The sequence below is a fragment of the Ascaphus truei genome, chromosome 7 (assembly GCF_040206685.1).
Source record: "Ascaphus truei isolate aAscTru1 chromosome 7, aAscTru1.hap1, whole genome shotgun sequence".
NCBI classification, from domain to species: domain Eukaryota; kingdom Metazoa; phylum Chordata; class Amphibia; order Anura; family Ascaphidae; genus Ascaphus; species Ascaphus truei.
The window spans coordinates 26722951-26738751 of record NC_134489.1 but is presented as its reverse complement, the minus strand read 5'-3'; the positions used below and the strand labels follow the sequence as shown (position 1 = coordinate 26738751).

General features: G+C 46.4%; 3 non-coding genes and 3 pseudogenes across 3 annotated transcripts; all 6 read right to left on the bottom strand.

Moving 5' to 3' along the window:
* Positions 1 to 633: 633 nt before the first annotated feature.
* LOC142500712 (U2 spliceosomal RNA) lies at positions 634 to 824 on the bottom strand. The gene has a single exon (XR_012803241.1). It is a non-coding gene; the product is annotated as a U2 spliceosomal RNA (small nuclear RNA).
* An 831-nt stretch (positions 825 to 1655) lies between these two features.
* LOC142500711 (U2 spliceosomal RNA) lies at positions 1656 to 1846 on the bottom strand. Its single transcript, XR_012803240.1, has one exon. It is a non-coding gene; the product is annotated as a U2 spliceosomal RNA (small nuclear RNA).
* An 831-nt stretch (positions 1847 to 2677) lies between these two features.
* LOC142500260 (U2 spliceosomal RNA) lies at positions 2678 to 2884 on the bottom strand (annotated as a pseudogene).
* Positions 2885 to 6462: 3578 nt separating this feature from the next.
* Positions 6463 to 6638, bottom strand: LOC142500064 (U2 spliceosomal RNA; annotated as a pseudogene).
* A 2894-nt stretch (positions 6639 to 9532) lies between these two features.
* On the bottom strand, positions 9533 to 9717 carry LOC142500239 (U2 spliceosomal RNA). The gene has a single exon (XR_012802868.1). It is a non-coding gene; the product is annotated as a U2 spliceosomal RNA (small nuclear RNA).
* Positions 9718 to 12723: 3006 nt separating this feature from the next.
* Positions 12724 to 12896, bottom strand: LOC142500044 (U2 spliceosomal RNA; annotated as a pseudogene).
* Between the last annotated feature and the right edge of the window lie 2905 nt (positions 12897 to 15801).

The following is a 15801-nucleotide window of genomic DNA, read 5'->3' as shown; positions in this document are numbered from 1 at the left end:
CAAAGACTTTGTATGGAGTAAAGAAAAGCAGCCGCACACACTGCCGGGGGGCCCGCAAGGCCAGCAAACAGCCAAAAAGGCACATGCTTCCAGTTCTTTTTCCGGCACCAGGCTTCGTCTGCTTATTTGCATAGGAACCGCCCACTTTTTCTCTGCTAGCCGACTCGTCTGGGCTGCCATGAAACTCAGGCAGCAAGCAAGCAGCCAGTGGCTGGGCTTTTCAGTTCAGGTCATTTTAGCCAGCCAGCCAGCCAGCCAGCCAGCCATTGTGACAAGAAGCCAGCAAGTCAAGGCATTTGCTGCTTGCTGCTTGCTGCTGCAGTGTTTGCTATGCAGGCTATTTGGATACAGCTTCAACAGGAGTTTCTTAGGCATCTGCTCGTTCGGACTGAATTAGGCTAGGCAGCAGGCGGCACTCCTGCTCCATGCGAGGAGGAGCTGAAAAGAAAAGAAAGTAAGAAGCCACGCAAAAGAGCAAACAAGACACAGCAAAAAGAAGGAGGCTTTATTTTGTCGTCATTTCTTCATCTTCTTCTTTCTTTGCAAAAGAAAGAGCCAAAAATGCATGTTTGTTTTTTTTCTGTCAGACAGTGATTTGTTTCTATTTTTTGATACAAGCCAAATATCCCCAAAGGGAAGTGCACCGGTCCTGGAGGTACTGCAATACCAGGTCAATGCGTGGAGTGGACAGAGCAAGCTCTTCTTCCATCTCCCTGTTCTAAAAATCCATTTAATATATGGTCCCCAGATAGGGGACGTATCAGATATTAAACTGATAAGAACAGATACTACACTTGATCTTAGCCAAAAGGCCGAGAAGCGATAACCAGAAATGGGCCCCCGCCTGAGCGCCGCCCGACGGCCGGGGGCGCTACGCTTTAGGGAGAAGGGCAGAGGGAGCCGCTGGCTGCCCGCTCGCCTCCTCCCCCAGCAGGCCTGCCTCCAGTCCCTCCGCTCCTCCCGACACAGCCCCGGGGAGTCTATGCAGCAGCGGCGGCGACGACGACGACGGATGCAAAAGCCAAAGACTTTGTATGGAGTAAAGAAAAGCAGCCGCACACACTGCCGGGGGGCCCGCAAGGCCAGCAAACAGCCAAAAAGGCACATGCTTCCAGTTCTTTTTCCGGCACCAGGCTTCGTCTGCTTATTTGCATAGGAACCGCCCACTTTTTCTCTGCTAGCCGACTCGTCTGGGCTGCCATGAAACTCAGGCAGCAAGCAAGCAGCCAGTGGCTGGGCTTTTCAGTTCAGGTCATTTTAGCCAGCCAGCCAGCCAGCCAGCCAGCCATTGTGACAAGAAGCCAGCAAGTCAAGGCATTTGCTGCTTGCTGCTTGCTGCTGCAGTGTTTGCTATGCAGGCTATTTGGATACAGCTTCAACAGGAGTTTCTTAGGCATCTGCTCGTTCGGACTGAATTAGGCTAGGCAGCAGGCGGCACTCCTGCTCCATGCGAGGAGGAGCTGAAAAGAAAAGAAAGTAAGAAGCCACGCAAAAGAGCAAACAAGACACAGCAAAAAGAAGGAGGCTTTATTTTGTCGTCATTTCTTCATCTTCTTCTTTCTTTGCAAAAGAAAGAGCCAAAAATGCATGTTTGTTTTTTTTCTGTCAGACAGTGATTTGTTTCTATTTTTTGATACAAGCCAAATATCCCCAAAGGGAAGTGCACCGGTCCTGGAGGTACTGCAATACCAGGTCAATGCGTGGAGTGGACAGAGCAAGCTCTTCTTCCATCTCCCTGTTCTAAAAATCCATTTAATATATGGTCCCCAGATAGGGGACGTATCAGATATTAAACTGATAAGAACAGATACTACACTTGATCTTAGCCAAAAGGCCGAGAAGCGATAACCAGAAATGGGCCCCCGCCTGAGCGCCGCCCGACGGCCGGGGGCGCTACGCTTTAGGGAGAAGGGCAGAGGGAGCCGCTGGCTGCCCGCTCGCCTCCTCCCCCAGCAGGCCTGCCTCCAGTCCCTCCGCTCCTCCCGACACAGCCCCGGGGAGTCTATGCAGCAGCGGCGGCGACGACGACGACGGATGCAAAAGCCAAAGACTTTGTATGGAGTAAAGAAAAGCAGCCGCACACACTGCCGGGGGGCCCGCAAGGCCAGCAAACAGCCAAAAAGGCACATGCTTCCAGTTCTTTTTCCGGCACCAGGCTTCGTCTGCTTATTTGCATAGGAACCGCCCACTTTTTCTCTGCTAGCCGACTCGTCTGGGCTGCCATGAAACTCAGGCAGCAAGCAAGCAGCCAGTGGCTGGGCTTTTCAGTTCAGGTCATTTTAGCCAGCCAGCCAGCCAGCCAGCCAGCCATTGTGACAAGAAGCCAGCAAGTCAAGGCATTTGCTGCTTGCTGCTTGCTGCTGCAGTGTTTGCTATGCAGGCTATTTGGATACAGCTTCAACAGGAGTTTCTTAGGCATCTGCTCGTTCGGACTGAATTAGGCTAGGCAGCAGGCGGCACTCCTGCTCCATGCGAGGAGGAGCTGAAAAGAAAAGAAAGTAAGAAGCCACGCAAAAGAGCAAACAAGACACAGCAAAAAGAAGGAGGCTTTATTTTGTCGTCATTTCTTCATCTTCTTCTTTCTTTGCAAAAGAAAGAGCCAAAAATGCATGTTTGTTTTTTTTCTGTCAGACAGTGATTTGTTTCTATTTTTTGATACAAGCCAAATATCCCCAAAGGGAAGTGCACCGGTCCTGGAGGTACTGCAATACCAGGTCAATGCGTGGAGTGGACAGAGCAAGCTCTTCTTCCATCTCCCTGTTCTAAAAATCCATTTAATATATGGTCCCCAGATAGGGGACGTATCAGATATTAAACTGATAAGAACAGATTTTTTTTTTTTTTTTTTTTTTTTTGTTTTATTTGTGTTTATTAACACAGAGATAAATTTAACAACATTTAAATGTTTTTTTCCAAACTTCAATACAAATAATACATTTTATACCAGCAAACAATTTGACACTTTCCGAAAATACCTTCATAATTCCTACTACAAAAATTATCTTGGTTACTTTACCAAACCCTTCACACTTTACAAACACAAGATTTACATACCCATCAGATAAGAAAACTTTTCAACAAATAATACATTTTACAACGCCCAACCACATTATTCATTACAAAAAAAACTCTATTGCAACCCTTTGCTAACATTCTTCATCAACATTTTCAATTTAATTTTTCCACCAATCAGACATACATTGCATACTTACACCCGCCTTTTACTTTTCTCATTACTTGCTATTTGTCTCTCTAACATCTTCCTATATCTTTCCTTTTCTGTCTCAAAATCCTTTGGCGCCATCTTTTCCTTCTTAGATAGCATCTTCTCTATGTCACTTATTTTTTGGTCTATCCCCCCATGAGGGTTTGCCTGCTGTATCATCTTATACCATACTTTTGCCTCTCCTATTTTCTCCTCAAACTCCTTTAATTTCTTGTCTAAATATTCCTGTTTTTTTTCCATATCCCAGCTTACTTTGAACACAGAGTCCCTTTCTTCCTTTTTACTTGGGCGTCCCTTATCCTTTTCTTGCCCCCCACTTCCTTCACTTTCTGATCTCTCTGCCATTGAGGCTGCTCCTCCTTCACTTTCACTCCTACTTGTCCCTCCCACTTTCCGTTTTGGCATACTTGTTGTCTCCCCCGTTTTTCCCTCTTCATTTAGGTGTCCCTTAACCTTCTTTTGCTCTCCACTTCTTTCACTTTCGGATGAGGAGATCTCTCCCCAATCACTGCCGCTACTCCCCGCCCTTGTAGGTGTTATTCCCTGAGTTTGTGTTTCCACAACACCCGGGTATCCCTTAAACTCACTCTCCTTTTTCTCCCTTTCGTCTTGTATAATACTTTCCGGGGTCTCCTCCACCACTGTCACCTCTGTCAGGCTTACCAGGGTCACCTTATGGGACCTTCCCAGACCTTTTACTTCCTCTTCCTCACTACTATCCTCCTCCTCACTAATATCCTCCAGTTCTCCAAAAAGCTCCCTTTCCTCCTCTCTTTCCTTGAGGACTGCTCTGCCTTCTTTCACCTCCACCAAATGTATATTCTCTTTTCTCATTTCCTCATATTCCTCTTTTGTAATGTTTTTCCTTTGGTGCATTACTTCATCTAATCTTTTTATAATTTGCTGATCTGTACTTCCTTCATGTTGCTTCCTAAAAATCGCTACCCAGAACTCTACCTCCCCTACTGCGCGGTGAAACTCCCCCATTTTCTCCTCTAAAGCACTCCTTCTTGGTGCTTCCCCTAACTGACCCCTCTCTGTCTTTACTACCCTCTCTACTTTCTCCCTAGGCCCCTCTCTATTCTCCTCCCCTTGGTCCTCCTTCGCTTCTATGCTACCTACTTCCTGTTTACTTTTACGTTTTTGGGGCTTCTTTTCCCCTACTGTGACCTCCATTCCCTCCTCCTGTTCTTCACAAGACTTCCCCTCCCCCCCCTGTGCGTCTTGAGCTTCCATGCTTTCATCCCAACTTGGGGCAGACACAACCACAGTCTCTATTTCTTCTCCCCCTATCCCTTTCTGCAATAATGCCCTTTCCCCGTCCTGCATCACTACTTCAGGCTTCTGCGCGAAGGTCTCCAAAAAAACATCCTCCTCCTTTTTTTTTCTCAGTACCTCCCTCTCCCGCTCAGCCAAGGCTGCTTCCAATCCCTCCCCTTGCATTTCCCCTATTCTCTTCTGTATCCTACCATTAAACACTAAATCATCTGCTTCCTCTGCACCAAAACCCATTTTGGCTGCTCGCGCATAGCTTTTCTTTGAACACTGCCGCGCGAGATGTCCAATGTCCCCACACAAATCGCATTTTTTAGGAATATCACAATCTGCAGCCCAATGTCCTTCTTTTCCACAGTTCCTGCAGATTCTCCCAGTTTTCTCACAAAAATCTCTTGTATGTCCATACTGGTAGCAGTTCCTACAATATGTAGGTTGGCCATAATAGTTCAAAAAACCCCGGTTCCCACCAATGCTAAAAGCTGAGGGCGGATGAGCCACCCCTCCCACACCGCCAGGGTCTGGTCTGAGCCGGATCCAAAACCTCCTCTTTCCATTGTACATCCCGTACGCGTTCTTTACTTCTACACCACCTTTGACACTTGTGCTGTATCGCTTCAAGAACATCACCACGTCTTCTATTGGCACAAACGGGTTGTACATATGTACCGTCACCATCTTCTCATCCATCTGGAAACTCGGAATGACTTTCACTCCTTGCATGCTCGGGTCCGTCATCATTTCCTTCACTTTCTCGAAGACATCCAGGCAATCTCCTCTCATACGGAACGTCACATCAAAGATGCCCTGGCGCTGGAAGTCCTGCAGGCAAAACACTTTCCCAGTGTCCACTCCGACTCTCCGCAGCACGTCCTCGACCACGAACTTCAGCCCAACACGGTCTCTTTCCTCTGCATCAATCAGGAACCGGATCGTGTCCTTAAGATGCGCGCCTGTCGCCATCTTTCTTCGATCGCCTTCCTAGCAAGCTCAGGATAGCGTGCCCCCCCAAAAGCAGCAAGTGGCTTAAGACTCCCGAAGGAGCCGATGCCACAGGGCCAAGGGTGCACAGTCCCAGCTAAGCCCCTGACTCAGACACAATGATCTGAGCCAAAAGGCCGAGAAGCGATAACCAGAAATGGGCCCCCGCCTGAGCGCCGCCCGACGGCCGGGGGCGCTACACTTTAGGGAGAAGGGCAGAGGGAGCCGCTGGCTGCCCGCTCGCCTCCTCCCCCAGCAGGCCTGCCTCCAGTCCCTCCGCTCCTCCCGACACAGCCCCGGGGAGTCTATGCAGCAGCGGCGGCGACGACGACGACGGATGCAAAAGCCAAAGACTTTGTATGGAGTAAAGAAAAGCAGCCGCACACACTGCCGGGGGGCCCGCAAGGCCAGCAAACAGCCAAAAAGGCACATGCTTCCAGTTCTTTTTCCGGCACCAGGCTTCGTCTGCTTATTTGCATAGGAACCGCCCACTTTTTCTCTGCTAGCCGACTCGTCTGGGCTGCCATGAAACTCAGGCAGCAAGCAAGCAGCCAGTGGCTGGGCTTTTCAGTTCAGGTCATTTTAGCCAGCCAGCCAGCCAGCCAGCCAGCCATTGTGACAAGAAGCCAGCAAGTCAAGGCATTTGCTGCTTGCTGCTTGCTGCTGCAGTGTTTGCTATGCAGGCTATTTGGATACAGCTTCAACAGGAGTTTCTTAGGCATCTGCTCGTTCGGACTGAATTAGGCTAGGCAGCAGGCGGCACTCCTGCTCCATGCGAGGAGGAGCTGAAAAGAAAAGAAAGTAAGAAGCCACGCAAAAGAGCAAACAAGACACAGCAAAAAGAAGGAGGCTTTATTTTGTCGTCATTTCTTCATCTTCTTCTTTCTTTGCAAAAGAAAGAGCCAAAAATGCATGTTTGTTTTTTTTCTGTCAGACAGTGATTTGTTTCTATTTTTTGATACAAGCCAAATATCCCCAAAGGGAAGTGCACCGGTCCTGGAGGTACTGCAATACCAGGTCAATGCGTGGAGTGGACAGAGCAAGCTCTTCTTCCATCTCCCTGTTCTAAAAATCCATTTAATATATGGTCCCCAGATAGGGGACGTATCAGATATTAAACTGATAAGAACAGATTTTTTTTGTTTTTAAATGTTTTATTCACATTCATTTTATTTACAATAAATAATAAACTTTTTCAGAAAATCATCACATACAATAAACAACTTACATTTCATAATTACATTTCTTCAAAAACCATACTGTATACACATTTATTCACTTTGCACATTCAATCCATAACTTCGTCTTTTCATCACATATTTTTGTCTCAAAACAATACTATTAATCCAAAAAATTCCTTCAAAAACTATTCTAATCAGCAATTCATATTTCTTAAATCTCCATAAACATCACTAAGTGTACAATTAAATTGCATCCTTAAACTTATCATATAAACCTCTATGGCATCACTTAACTGTTTTTCACTGCAAGTAAAGGCCCAAATATTTACACTTTACATTCCCTCCCCTCTCTACCTTTAACTCTCATAAAAAGCATCAACAAATTTTTCACGTAAATCCATTATGGCATCTATTAATTGCTTATCATTACAATACTTAACCCAAAAACTGGGATTTTCCATATTCCACTGGAACACTTCCGCTATTCTCTCCATTTTTTCCTCATTAGACACTCCTTCCCAATCTCCCTTACTCTCCTTATCATCTTGATTTCCACTTACTCCTTCCATTACTTCCTCCCCCTCCACAAACACATCCATTTCCTCCCCCTCTACCTCCACAGACACACTCTCTTCCTCCTCCACAGACACACTCTCTCTCTCCTCCATTGACACACTCTCTTCCTCCTCCTCATCCTCCACCAAAACACCCTCTTCCTCTAAAACCAACTCACTCTCCTTCCCACTATCCTGCCCACAGTCCTCAAATTCCCTTTCCTCTTCCTGAACACTGATTTCTTCCTCCCCCACACTGTCTCTTTTTCCTTCATCTTTATCTACACCCACACCTAAAGAATCCTTCTCTATTCTTTGCTGACTCCTCTCTCCTTCCCTCTCTTCCTCACTATTTTCCTGTCCACTGTCCTCTCTCTCCTCCTCTCCCCTATCTTGTACACCATCCTCAGTCTCGCTTTCCACCTCCTGCCCACTGACATCTTCAAAATATACATTACAATGGTTGTCCCCCACCAAAACGCTGTCTAACGAAACAGGTACTGCATATGCCTTTTTTAACCCCGTCTCTCTTGCCGCTGGTGCATAAGTCCTTCTCTGGCAAAACCGTGCCAAATGTCCAAACTCTCCACAGAACGTACATCTTCTTGGTTCACTACATTTTGCCGCAATATGTCCTCTCTCTTGGCAGTTATGGCAAATAATTCCAAAAGGCTGGCCTGGGTACCTTAGGACGCCCTTATTTGTCCCGAAACAAAACTTAGCCGGGGGGTGTAACACTCCCCCTTCACTCTCCGGACTTCGTCTGAACCGTACTCTATACAGTCTTTCACCGTTAAAAATTCCGTATCGGTTCTTTCTTTTCTCTCCCCCCTCCACCACTGAACAAAACCTTTTCAAAAAGGCCTCGATTTCCTCTTCTTCCACAAACGGGTTAAAAACGTGCATAATCAACGGTCGCTCCTCTAGCAAAAAGCTAGGCACTGCACGGATTCCCATCCTTCTCAGGTCGCTTGCTCGCTCCTTACATTTCTTGTAAGCCTTGACGCACTCCTCTTCTTCTGCAAAAGACACCTCATAACAGCCCTGCCGCTGGAACGCCTGCAGGCAGTAGACATCTGCGCCGTTCACCTCCAGCATGTCTCTCAGGATGACCTCCACAATGCTGCAGAGTCTCACTCGCCGTCTCTCCGTCTCTGCCACCAGGAACCTGATGGTGTTCCTCTCACAGGACTCGCTCTCCATCTCTCTCTTCTCCATCTGTCCGGCCGTCCAGGATCAGGTGCGGCGCCCCTATAGCAGCATGAGGGTTTAGTTCCTGGGGAACGATCCCTCAAGGCCAAGGCGCCGGCCCCTCTCCTTCTCTCTCTCCTGATCGCCTCCCGTGCTCGAGTTAGCGTGACTCCCTCATAGCAGCATGGGTCTTAAGCTCCCCAGGAAGCGATGACCCAAGGCCAAGGAGTCACAGACTCAGCGCAACCTCTCAGCCCAGACACTTGATCTGAGCCAAAAGGCCGAGAAGCGATAACCAGAAATGGGCCCCCGCCTGAGCGCCGCCCGACGGCCGGGGGCGCTACGCTTTAGGGAGAAGGGCAGAGGGAGCCGCTGGCTGCCCGCTCGCCTCCTCCCCCAGCAGGCCTGCCTCCAGTCCCTCCGCTCCTCCCGACACAGCCCCGGGGAGTCTATGCAGCAGCGGCGGCGACGACGACGACGGATGCAAAAGCCAAAGACTTTGTATGGAGTAAAGAAAAGCAGCCGCACACACTGCCGGGGGGCCCGCAAGGCCAGCAAACAGCCAAAAAGGCACATGCTTCCAGTTCTTTTTCCGGCACCAGGCTTCGTCTGCTTATTTGCATAGGAACCGCCCACTTTTTCTCTGCTAGCCGACTCGTCTGGGCTGCCATGAAACTCAGGCAGCAAGCAAGCAGCCAGTGGCTGGGCTTTTCAGTTCAGGTCATTTTAGCCAGCCAGCCAGCCAGCCAGCCAGCCATTGTGACAAGAAGCCAGCAAGTCAAGGCATTTGCTGCTTGCTGCTTGCTGCTGCAGTGTTTGCTATGCAGGCTATTTGGATACAGCTTCAACAGGAGTTTCTTAGGCATCTGCTCGTTCGGACTGAATTAGGCTAGGCAGCAGGCGGCACTCCTGCTCCATGCGAGGAGGAGCTGAAAAGAAAAGAAAGTAAGAAGCCACGCAAAAGAGCAAACAAGACACAGCAAAAAGAAGGAGGCTTTATTTTGTCGTCATTTCTTCATCTTCTTCTTTCTTTGCAAAAGAAAGAGCCAAAAATGCATGTTTGTTTTTTTTCTGTCAGACAGTGATTTGTTTCTATTTTTTGATACAAGCCAAATATCCCCAAAGGGAAGTGCACCGGTCCTGGAGGTACTGCAATACCAGGTCAATGCGTGGAGTGGACAGAGCAAGCTCTTCTTCCATCTCCCTGTTCTAAAAATCCATTTAATATATGGTCCCCAGATAGGGGACGTATCAGATATTAAACTGATAAGAACAGATTTTTTTTTTTTTTTTGTTTTTAAATGTTTATTCACATTTCAGAATATTTACAAACAGTAAATAAGAAAACATTTCAACAAATAAATCATTGTTACTTCACACAATCAAACATTTCTAAACCTAACAGAAAATTCATCTCCCATATTTACAGAACCCCCTACATATAATTCTATTTACATCCCTTCTATTCCATTTACATTTCTATTTTTACCCTTACTTTTCCATTCCTCTTCCTCTAAACCCATCTCATCTTCTTCTATTTCTATCACCCCCTAACAGAAATTCTTGTTTCCAAAACCATCGACATGTACACAAATATACTGTATTAACTTCACATTGTACCACCCATACATTACATAATAAAAAAACTTTTTCTTTCTCTCTTTACCTTACATCTCTATCTCCCCCCATTCTCTCTACTTCTTATCTCAAAATTTTTTTTAAACTATCCTTCTTCTTGTTTTCCCTCCATTTTTTCCTTTTCACGAAGCATTTTATATGAATCCCACAAAGCTTCTCTTAATTGTTTTCCACTGCAAATCCTAGCCCACACTTTTGCAAATTCTGCTCCGTGCTGAAAAAAAACCTTTCTTATTACCTCCACTTTTTCCTCAAAAGACATCCCCTCCCTATCACTCTTTTTATCTCTCTCCCTATCTTGGCTTCTGTTAAAATCTTCATTCTTAACACACACCCCTTCCATTACCTCCTCCTCCTCAGTCTCACTCTCTACCTCCGGCACACTGGTAACTTCAATTTTTTCCTTTAAGTGCTTGTCCTCCAACTCTCCTTTCCCAGGAACACTCTCTGACAAATCAGGCGCTACATATGTCTTTCCTAACCCATCCTCCTTCATGCTTCCCCCTTCATTTCCCTTTCCATCCTCACTAACATAACCTCTATCCTGTCCACTACCCTCAGACTCACTCTTACTTACACCTAACAGTACTTCCACCTCCTCACTATTTTGCTGCCTCTGTTCTTCCCTAGAAACTCCTTCTTGCCGTTTCAAACTTCCCTCCTCCTCCCCTATACTGTCCTCCTCTCTTTCTCCCATATCTGTCTGTTCACCCAAATCAACAAACATTTCAGAGTCACTCAATTGTTCATATGAATTCCCAACAGTCTTTAGTATCTTCAACTCGGCTCTCTCAGGGCATTTCCTCGCCAAATGTCCGTATTCTCCACATAAATCACATCTTTTCTGGTCTGTACATTTAGCTGCAACATGTCCCTTCTTGCTACAATTGCGGCATATCAAACCATAAGGCTGTCCGGGGTAACACAGAACACCCCTATCTCTGCCAATGCAAAAGTTCGCCGGGGGGTGCATGACTCCCCCTACACACTTTGGGTCTGGCCTAAACCGGACCCAGAAACGTCTCTTCCCATTGAACATTCCAAAACAGTTCTTCAATTCACCACCATCTCTGACCATTAGACAGTATCGACTCAAAAAGCACCCAATGTCCTCCTTCTTCGCATATACATTGTACATCTGCACAATTACTGGTCTCTCCTCTTGCAAAAATCTGGGCAAAACTTCAATTCCCAGCATCCTCAGGTCACTTGCAACTGCCTTGCATCTCTCGAAAGCCGTCCAGCAGAACTCCTCCTCCGCAAAAGTCAGGTCAAAGACTCCCTGCTTTGGGAACTCCTGCAGACAATAAATTTCTCCATCATCCACACCAAGTAGCTTTCTCACGACCTCCTTCACGATATATCGTATGTCCACTCTGGCTCGCTTGGTCTCGTCCACCTGCAAACGAATGCAGTTCTTGGCATTTGCACCATCCGCCATCTTTATCCTCGTCTCCACAGGATCCGGTGCGTCGCCCCAATAGCTGCAGGAGGGTTAAGTCTTTTCAGGACGATCCCTCCAGGCCAAGGCGACGGCCCTTCCCCATCTCTCTCTTCTCGTCCTTATCCGCCAATCACGTCATTGGATCCGGAGCGGCACCCTTATAGCAGCAAGGGGGTTAAGTCTGTTAGGACGATCCCCCAAGGCCAAGGCGCCGGCCCTTCACCATCTCTCTCTCTCCTTGTCCGCTCCTGATCACCTCCCGCTGCCTGAGATGGCGCACCCCCCTAATAGCAGCATGAGTCTTAAGTCCCTTCCGGAACGATGACTCAAGGCCAAGGGGGTACAGTCTCAGCAACCTCTCAGCCCAGACACTTGATCTGAGCCAAAAGGCCGAGAAGCGATAACCAGAAATGGGCCCCCGCCTGAGCGCCGCCCGACGGCCGGGGGCGCTACGCTTTAGGGAGAAGGGCAGAGGGAGCCGCTGGCTGCCCGCTCGCCTCCTCCCCCAGCAGGCCTGCCTCCAGTCCCTCCGCTCCTCCCGACACAGCCCCGGGGAGTCTATGCAGCAGCGGCGGCGACGACGACGACGGATGCAAAAGCCAAAGACTTTGTATGGAGTAAAGAAAAGCAGCCGCACACACTGCCGGGGGGCCCGCAAGGCCAGCAAACAGCCAAAAAGGCACATGCTTCCAGTTCTTTTTCCGGCACCAGGCTTCGTCTGCTTATTTGCATAGGAACCGCCCACTTTTTCTCTGCTAGCCGACTCGTCTGGGCTGCCATGAAACTCAGGCAGCAAGCAAGCAGCCAGTGGCTGGGCTTTTCAGTTCAGGTCATTTTAGCCAGCCAGCCAGCCAGCCAGCCAGCCATTGTGACAAGAAGCCAGCAAGTCAAGGCATTTGCTGCTTGCTGCTTGCTGCTGCAGTGTTTGCTATGCAGGCTATTTGGATACAGCTTCAACAGGAGTTTCTTAGGCATCTGCTCGTTCGGACTGAATTAGGCTAGGCAGCAGGCGGCACTCCTGCTCCATGCGAGGAGGAGCTGAAAAGAAAAGAAAGTAAGAAGCCACGCAAAAGAGCAAACAAGACACAGCAAAAAGAAGGAGGCTTTATTTTGTCGTCATTTCTTCATCTTCTTCTTTCTTTGCAAAAGAAAGAGCCAAAAATGCATGTTTGTTTTTTTTCTGTCAGACAGTGATTTGTTTCTATTTTTTGATACAAGCCAAATATCCCCAAAGGGAAGTGCACCGGTCCTGGAGGTACTGCAATACCAGGTCAATGCGTGGAGTGGACAGAGCAAGCTCTTCTTCCATCTCCCTGTTCTAAAAATCCATTTAATATATGGTCCCCAGATAGGGGACGTATCAGATATTAAACTGATAAGAACAGATTTTTTGTTTTCAAAGTTTTTTTATTCATACAGGTTGTCAAAGTTACAGTTTCACTTTTCGAAAAATAAAAAACCACCCGTACATTACAAGAACCCCGAACATAATAAACCACAGGATTTTTCCCTTTCATAACTTTACACATCTTATCAAACTTTTACAAACACATTTATATTCACATCTTTCTCACTCTCTCTTTAAACCCCATTCATCCATCTCATACTCTTCCATATGCTTTTCCTCCTTGTCTCCTGAAAAGGAGGGGAGCACCGGCCCACCTCTTCTCTCCGGTTACTCCACAAAAAGGAACCCTTTCCACACATAAGTGTCTCATTCCTCCAACACTTTTCCTTCTATCAAAAATCTTCTATTCCCTTTTTGTAAAAGCATACTTACACACTATCCTCTCAACATTCATACTTTCATTCGTACTACATCTTTATTTTACAATTCTGCACATTTCTAATATTTATTTCATGTTATACTTTTTAACATTTTCCCCACATCTTTATACCCTTTACATTCCCTTCAGATAAGACCACCTTTTCCCTTTCGATTACCCAACTCCCGCTCTTTCAAAGACCACTGCATCTTTCCATTCCTTTTGATGCCATAATTCTCCTTTCCCCCCATCCTTCTTTCTGTCACATAAATAATACAAATACATTTTACTCATTATTAATTTCACACATCCATCCACACCCACTTCTTCTTTCTGAAACAGTACAACATTCCGTACCTGCCATAACGCCTCTTTCACACAATTTACCATTCTCCAACACTTATTCTCCTTCTCACTCTCACTCCCTCCCACACCATACATCATTCTTTCAAAGCTCAATGTCTGTACTCCCACAATTAGCTTAAACAACGGCCCCATCATCCTCCACACTTTCCTCGCATAATCGCAATTCCACAGGAGGTGTATTACCCCCTCAATACCACCACAGCCCACTCTTGGGCAAAGCTCTGTTTCTGCCGCTCCTCTCCTTTTCATAAATTCCCTAACCGGCAAACACCCCCACACAGCCATCCACGCCACATCTTTCTGACCATTCATTAAGCTTTTATCACTCACATTCTTCCACGCTTTTTTCATCTGACTTTCATTCAAATCCCCTCTCACTCCCATTCTCTCCCTGTCTTTTATTACTCTAATTATCTTCTTCCCATCTTTCCATTGTTCCCAAGCCAACTCTTTTAGCTCCCACTTATCCATATATTTCTCAATAAGTTTATAAAAGGGAGGCGGGTCAAAACATACTGGTTTCCTCAGGTCATACCCTATCTCTTTAAATCGACCAATTATACTCCCTAGAAAAAACCTTGCATAACATCCTCCTTTACTTTCCCTTTCTGTCAACCATAAATGAAAGCAGATATATTTAATAAAAACAAATAACTCCAAATCAAGAAAACCTTTTCCTCCTTTCTCCTTCACCATACAAATTCTTTCCCTACCCAATTTCTCATTTTTGGATCCCCAAAAAAAAGTAGCCAGCAACCTTGCTAATTTCCTTTGCCATACCCCTGTTGGGGGAAAAACTAGACCAAGATAGAGAATCATTGGGGCTAATACTGCCTTTACCATCAGCGTTTTCCCTTCCAAAGAGAGCTCTCTCTGTGACCAAAAACCAATTTTCCTCTCTAATTTTTCAAATAATCTCAACCAATTCTGGGTCCCCTCAAGTTTTGCGTCATACAAGACCCCCAGGATCTCAATCTCTTTATCCACAATCTTTAGCCCCAAATCCAGCCCAGATTGAGCTTCTCCAAACTTTTTCATCTTAGATTTCCCCCAATTCACTTTTAATGCTGACGTTTCAGCAAAAATCCCTACCTGCCACATTGCTCTTTTAAGCGCCCTCTCTGAATCGCAAATAATAGTAACATCATCCATATAGCCTAGCGCTTTTAATTGACGCCCTCCACTCCCTGGAACTGTTACCCCTTTTACCACCTTATCTTTATCCAGCATACACAGGAGTGGCTCCATCGCACAAATAAACATAATGGGTGACAAAGGGCATCCCTGTCTTACCCCCGATTTGATCTCTACAACACCTGAAAGAAAACCATTGACCAAAACCCTACTGTTCGCCCCTATGTACAATTTCCTAATAAAACCAACAAACCTCTCTGAAACCCCCATCCTACCTAACACTCTAAAGACAAATTCCTGCGAAAGTCTATCATACGCTTTCTCCAGGTCCACTCCTGCCACCAATAGACCTCGATTTCTATTGAGGCTATCCCAAATCCCATCTCTTAAAGCTACTAAGTTTTCTGCTATCCGTCGGCCCGGGACCGCACATACCTGTTCTTCCCCAATAAGCTTGTGTATTACCTTCTTTAGCCTATTCGCAATCACTTTAGCTATAACTTTATAGTCTACATTCAACAACGTAATCGGACGCCAATTTTTTAGATCTTCTTTCTCACCTTTTTTAAAAATTAGCGTAATTAAGCCTTCCCTCATAGAGATCGTTCCCCCACTTTCCTTCAGCACCACCTCACTCACCTCCTTAAAGTCCTCTTTCAAAATTGTCCAAAAAGTCTGGAAAAATTCGTACGGCAATCCGTCACTTCCTGGTGTCTTATTTCTTTTCCCTCCCAAAATCACTTCCTCCAATTCCCTTCCATTTACTTCTCTATTAAGCCATTCCTGCTCTGATTTTCCCAATTTCCTATGCAGCTCGTTCAACACATCTGCCTCAATATTCTCGTCCCTCCGCTTTTCCGCATACAGATCTTTATAAAAGTCTTCTACCACCTCAATCATTTTCTCCTTTCCCTTTATCTCCATCCCATTCTTATCCCAAACAGCCTCCATTCTCTGCTTTCGACCAAAAACTTTCTTAAAAAAGAAACTCGTACACTTTTCATCCAACTCCACACACTCTACTTTCGCTTTAAAAATTATGGAT